The sequence below is a fragment of the Arachis ipaensis genome, chromosome B03 (genome assembly GCF_000816755.2).
Source record: "Arachis ipaensis cultivar K30076 chromosome B03, Araip1.1, whole genome shotgun sequence".
In the NCBI taxonomy this organism is placed as follows: domain Eukaryota; kingdom Viridiplantae; phylum Streptophyta; class Magnoliopsida; order Fabales; family Fabaceae; genus Arachis; species Arachis ipaensis.
The window spans coordinates 48,942,077-48,949,276 of NC_029787.2; positions in this window are offsets into that span (position 1 = coordinate 48,942,077).

Genomic DNA, 7,200 nt, shown 5'->3' on the forward strand with positions numbered 1-7,200 from the left:
AGAAGATCAAGTCCCCATTTTGCAAACGGCCAAGGCGAAGTTACATTGATGAGCTCTTCTAGCGGGGCAACGTGAAAGTTGGCATGTTTCTGACATGGTGGACATGTCTTTACAAATTCTGTAGCTTCTTTCTGTAGAGTTGGCCAATAAAATTCCGTCCGGAGTACTTTTTTGGCGAGAGCTCGTGCTCCGAGATGATTGCCGCAAATGCCGCCGTGTACTTCTTCTAGCACTTCCCTTGTGTTGGAGGTCGGCACGTATTTTAGTAATGGTATTGAGATCCCTCTTTTGTACAGGATGTTGTTTATGATAGTGTAGTATTGTGCCTCCCTTTTTAATCTCTTTGCCTCTTTTTCTTCTGTGGGGAGTGTTTCTGCTTTGAGGTAGTTAATTATGGGGGTCATCTATCCTTAGTCCTAACTTGTTACGGCTAGGACTTTTTCCTCTTCCAAGATTGATGGGTTCTGTAGCATTTCCTGGATGAGGCTTCTATTGTTGCCCCCTGGTTTGGTGTTGGCTAGTTTCGAGAGTGCGTCAGCTCGGGCATTTTGTTCGTGGGGTATGTGGCAGATCTTGTATTCCCCGAGTTGTCCGAGCTGTTCCTTGGTTTTATCCAAATACTTTTTCATGGTGGGATCTTTGGCTTGGTAGCTCCCTGTTATCTGTGAGGTGACTACTTGTGAATCGCTATAAATGTTGAGTTTTTGAGCTCCAACCTCTTTAGCCAGCTTCAAACCAGCTAATAACACTTCATATTCTGCCTGATTGTTTGAGGTCAGGAACCCGAATTTAAGGGAGAGCTCAACTTGGGTTCCTTGGTTGCTTTCTATTATCACACCTGCGCCGCTTCCAGTCTTATTTGAAGAACTGTCCACATAGAGATTCCATTCTGTGGGGATTTCCGGGACATCTGTAAATTCTGCGATGAAGTCGGCCAGATACTGTGATTTGATGGCCGTCCGAGCTTCATATTGGGGGTCGAACTCGGATAACTCGACTGCCCATTGTAAAATTCTACCTGCTAAATCTGTTTTCTGCAATATTCCTTTTATGAGCTGCTTAGTTCGAACCTTAATGGTGTGAGCCTGGAAGTATGGGCGAAGTCGTCGAGATGTTAGAACGAGAGTATAGGCAAACTTTTCTATTTTCTGGTAGTTCAACTCGGATCCCTGTAGCGCTTTACTAATGAAGTAGACGGGTTGTTGCCCACTTTCGTCTTCTCTGACTAGTGCTGAGGCTATTGTCCGGCTTTCTACTGCGAGATATAATATGAGCGGTTCTCCTTTTCGTAGCCGAGATAGGATAGGTGGCCGTCCCAAGAAATCCTTGAAGTCTTGGAAGGCTTGTTCACATTCTGTTGTCCATTCGAACTACTTTCCCTTCCTTAAAGTAGCATAGAAGGGGAGAGATCTTATCGCTGATCCTGCTAAGAACCTGGATAGGGTGGCCAATCTCCTGTTGAGTTGCTGTACTTCTTTGACACAGGTTGGGCTTTTCATGTTGAGTATGGCTTGACATTTATCCGGATTTGCTTCAATTCCTCTTTGTGTGAGCATGAAACCTAAAAATTTGCCCGCTTCTACTGCAAAGGTGCATTTGCGGGATTGAGTCGCATGTCATGCTTCCTTATAGTGTCAAACACTTGAGCCAGGTCGGATAATAATGTCTCTTCACTTTGTGTCTTTATCAACATGTCGTCCACATAGACTTCCATGATTTTCCCGATGTGATCTGAGAAGACTTTATTCATTAGCCTTTGATAAGTAGTTTCTGCATTCTTGAGACCGAAAGACATCACAATGTAGCAATAGTTCGCTTTTGGCGTTAAAAACAAGGTCTTTTCTTGATCTGGTGGATACATGGGGATTTGGTTGTATCCCGAGTATGCACCCATAAACGAGAGGTATCCATATCCGGAGGAAGCATCGACCAGAGCGTCGATACTTGGGAGTGGGTAAGGATCTTTTGGGCAGGCTTCGTTGAGATCGGTATAATTGGTGCACATTCGCCACTTCCCATTTGATTTTCTCACCAAGACGACGCTGGCTAGCCATAGTGGGTACTTGACCTCTCTTATGAGTCCTGCCTCCAGTAATGCTTGTACCTGTTCTTCCACAGCTTGGGATCGCTCTGGCCCAAGTTTTCTTCGTCTTTGCTGTACCGGCCGAGATCCTGGATAGACCGCCAACTTGTGGCACATTAGCTTAGGGTCTATGCCTGGCATGTATGCGGCTTTTCATGCGAAGAGATCGACATTATCTCGTAAGAATTGTACCAGTAATTCTTTTGAGTCTCCTCTCAGGATCGTGCCGATATTAGTCGTTTTGTCCGAGGTGGATCTGATATGAACCTTCTCTATCTCACCTTCTGGCTGCGGACGGAGTTCTTCTCGTCTCTGAACTCCGCCAAGCTCAATTGTGTGAAACTCTTCTCCTCTGCCTCTGAGATTTAGACTTTTGTTATAACAGTGGCGTGCCATCTTTTGATCTGCTTTTATTGTGGCTATCCCCTCTGTAGTTGGGAATTTCATGCATAGATGTGGCGTCGAGACTATTGCACCGAGTTGATTTAGTGTTGTCCGACCTATTAGAGCATTGTAGGCTGAACTCACGTCGACCACAATGTAGCCTATTTTGAGCGTCCTAGATTGGTTCCCTTTTCCGAAGGTTGTATGTAGTGATACATATCCTAGCGGTTGTACCAGAGTATCTCCCAGTCCGAACAGACTATTCGGGTATGCCTTAAGCTCCTTGTTTTCTAGGCCGAGCTTGTCGAAGGCAATTTTGAATAGGATGTCAGCAGAGCTCCCTTGGTCTACTAATGTGCAGTGCAGATTGGCATTTGCCAGTATGATGGTGATGACCATGGGGTCGTCGTGTCCCAAGATGATATCGGATGTGTCCTCTTTAATGAATGTGATTGCAGGGATATCGGGTGCTTCTTCCTTTCCCTCGACATGATATACTTCTTTGAGATATCTTTTGCGGGATGATTTGGAGATTCCTCCCCCTGTGAATCCGCCGTGTATCATATGGATGTGTCTTTCCGGTGTACGAAGTGATTGCGCGGTTCGTCCGATATCTTCGTCCCTTCGTCTCTTTCTTTGGTCGTCATCTCGGGTGGCTAGAAACCGATCTAGTTTTCCTTCCCTCACCAATTTTTCTATGATGTTCTTTAGATCGAAGCACTCGTTGGTGGAGTGCCCTCGCACTCGATGATATTCGCAATATTAATTCTGGTTTCCTCCTCCTCTTTTGCCTTTGAGTGGCCGTGCTGGGGGGTATTTTCTTCATATGGCAGACTTCTTTGTATACGTCGACTAGGGATGCCCTAAGAGGAGTGTAATTGTGATTTTTTTTATTTTCTCTCCTTGTCGGTCTTCTTTCCTTTTGGATTCCTTGTCTTTATCTCGGTAGGGGACCCCAGATTTTGAGGTTTCTCCTAACCGAGCGTTTTCTTCCATGTTGATGTATTTTTCAGCTCGCTTCTGCACTTCGTCTAAGGAGGTAGGGTACTTCTTTGATATGGACTGGCTAAAAGGTCCTTCTCGTAGGCCATTGATGAGTCCCATGATGGCGGCCTCTGTTGGCAAGCTTTGTATGTCCATGCATGTTTTGTTGAATCATTCCATGTAGTTGCGGAAGCTCTCCCGATCTCCTTGCTTGATCCCTAGTAAACTGGGGCTTGGTCTTATCTTTCTGGATGGAGAATCTGGCTAGGAATTTTTTGGCCAGGTCGTCAAAGTTTGAGATGGACTTTGGAGGTAGGTTGTCGAACCATATGATTGCTGTTTTTGTGAGAGTTGTTGGAAAAGCTTTGCAACGAACGGCGTCCGAGGCGTCAGTGAGGTACATTCTACTTCTGAAATTGCTGAGATGATGGTTGGGATCTATGGTGCCATCATACAAAATCATATCCGGGAGTTTGAAGTCTTTTGGAATTTTAGTTTTCATGATTTCCTTGGTGAATGGATCTTGTTCTTTGCGTGAATTTTCCTCAGGAGTAGTCCGAGGAGCTTTGGATTTGAGATCGGCTTCTAATTGCATTAGTTTATCTTCCAATTCTCGACACTGCCGTACCTCTCTTTGTAGATCCTTCCCGACCTCTCGTTGTTGTTGGGTTTCTTTTTCAAGTTTCTTTAAGCGGTCTTGAAGTGCTGCTATTACCTCCGGATTTGATGAGTTTTTGTCCCCGTTGGATTCTGGAGTATCCTTTAGCATAGCGTCCGCATTCTTGTGCGGTGTTCTATTTTTCAGATCTGAATCGTGGTCGTTGTCATGGCCGTCCGCCATGGTGTTGGGATGACTTCCAGGTCCCCAGCAACGACGCCAATGTTCCGAGGGTTACCTGAAACTAGAGGTCGATCTCGGACGAGATCTTCTGTACTGGTCGGAGATGATATGTCTGACTGGCTGGTGGCGGCCAGAGTTGTTGTGTCCGACTTGTTGGACTGGCTGCACTTCTAATCCTTGGTCACCGGAGGGTGGGGGGTACCTGCAAGAGACTCCGGTGCTTAAGTTAGCACGGGTATTAAGCAGGTTTATAGTAGAATCAGAGTATGAGTTATACCTGGGTGCTCCAGTGTATTTATAGTAGTGTGGGCTGACCTTTCTGATAAGATAAGTTAGTTATCTTATCTTATCTTATCTTATTTCGAGTGAAGTCAGCTTATCTTCAAGGGAACCGCCTTTATCTCTATAGGCTTGAATTGCCTTTGGATTTGGGTCGTGTTCCTCTATTTGGGCCCTTTATTGCCTTTATCGGGTAGCCTGACCTGAAGAGGTTGGTCGCTTTGTCACCAATCATCCCAGGTCGGATAACTCGACCCAGGGTATGAACACTAAGTGAACGTGGCGTTCACTAATTGAGCATTTTCGGCCTCCAAAACAGCATGACCATACATTCTTCAAAAGACCATAACTTGAGCTACAGATGTCCAAATGATGAGCTTCCAGTTGGGTTAGAAATCTGACATTCAGAGCTTTCTAACGATATATAGCAATCTATATTTGGCATGAAATTAAAGTACAAGTGATAGACATTTTTAAGGCCCCAAAAACACATTTTGGCTAGCGTTCACTTTGGAAGTGAACGCCACGTTCACTTTCTTACCTTTTGCGTGAATTTCAAGTTAGGGGAGGAAGCTCATGCTGGCCATACACACTAGGAGCGCTCAAATACTCAACGTAACGCTCACTAAGTGAACGTTGGGCAAAGAAACAAGTGCACCAAGGAAGCACACAAGGAGAAGCGTTTGAAAAGTGAACGTAGCGTTCACTAGGGCAACGCTAGTAAGGAGACTTGCGCACGAGGAAGCACACATGACAAGTGAATGTAGCGCTCATTTAGCCAACGGAGCACTCCACTGGAGGGAACAAGTGCCCCTGACCCAAGCTTCACCCAACACCCCCGACCCACTCTCATTCAAATCCAAAGCAAGCAAAGCCCATTAACATGACTCAAAGGCACAAAGAGAAGCTAGATTAGGAATTTTATTTGTAATTTGTTTTCAATTTCAATTTCATTTTTATTTTGTAAAGCCTATATAAAGGCATCAATTTCATTTCATTATTGAAGCTCGGTTAAGCTCTAATAGAGAGCAGTAGGAGTAGGAGTAGAATAGAGAGCTCTCTTTTAAATTTTCCTTTTTGAATTTGAGAATTAGAAATCAGATCTGGGTTTTCTTTCTTTTCTGTTTCATCTTCTTTCCTCTGCAATTTCTTTTCTGTTTTGATCGAGAGAGCAATTGAGCTCTTGGATTTCTTTCTGTTTTTGCTATTTCATTGAAATTGTTAATTTCTCTTTAGGATTTGAAAATTGATCTAAGTCTTCTTGCTGTTTTGATTCTTCTGCACTTTTACATTTTTGTTTTGGTACTGAATTGATCTGTTTCTGAATTTCCTCATTTGAGAGCTCTTTAATTTACTGCACTTCACATTTTTTAGTTCTGTTTTAATTCCCAACACCCAAATCCTTTTATTCTTCATGCAATTTAAGTTCCCTTGCAATTTATATTCAGCAATTTAAATTCTTTGCACTTTAAGCTTCAGTCATTTACCTTTCTTGTAATTTAAGTTTCAGCTCTTTTACTTTCTTGCACTTTAAGATTCAGCCAATTTACTTCTTCTGCACTTTTAATTCACTGCAATTTATCTTCTGCTAGTTCCATTTCATTCAATTCAACACTGTTAGCTTGACTAGACTAATCACCTCACTAAAGTTGCTTGATCCATCAATCCCTGTGTGATTGACCTCACTCTTGTGAGTTATTACTACTTGATGCGACCCGGTACACTTGTCGGTGAGTTTGTGTGGAAATCTAATTTTCCCTCATCAAGTTTTTGGCGCCGTTGCCAGGGATTGATATAGATCGACAATGATTAAGTGGGTGAGAAGTCTAGATTAAGCATTTTCTTTGTTTTTGTTCTTTTTAATTTTCTGTTTTAAGTGACATTAAGGTGTTTGAGTTATTGCCTCACTAAGAAATTCTTCTCTGATACATGAATTTCAATTTTCATTGGTGATGTGTTTTACAAAATTCAAATGGAGTTCAACTCATCTTGTGATCAAACAAATTATATGGGATATTTCCCACCACCACAAAATGATTCAAGTCATTATTCTAATGGTGGCTAGAATTATCACCAAGAAATGATAGATGATAAAGCAATTTACATGAGATATCATCCAGAACCACAAGATGAATTATGTCATTACCCTTATGGTGTCTGGACATGTCAACAAGAGTGTAAACAATCAGTTGAAATTGGACACTTCCTAGCAACACAATATGATCTAGATTTTGATGAGTCTAACAACTACTCATATTATGGCTGGGAAAGTCAAAATCAAAGGAATCTTGATGATCCATACTTTGTTCATCAAGAGACATCATCACTAGAGTATGCTTTCAACAAATTCATGCAAAATTGTCCCCTAATGCCACAAGATGATCCATACTGTGATGAATTCAACAATTCTTCAAGTTGTGCTTAGAAAGACCAAAATCAGAGAGCATTTGACAATTCATACTCCACATATCAAGAGACATCATCACTTGAGCATACCTTCAATTCATTTATGCAAAATTGTCCAACCTCACCTCCCATTTCTTCACTTGAAAATTCTTCATCACTTGATTTTGCCTCAACACAAAATTTTCTCCAAGATCCATACGACTCATTTCACCAACCACAAAAT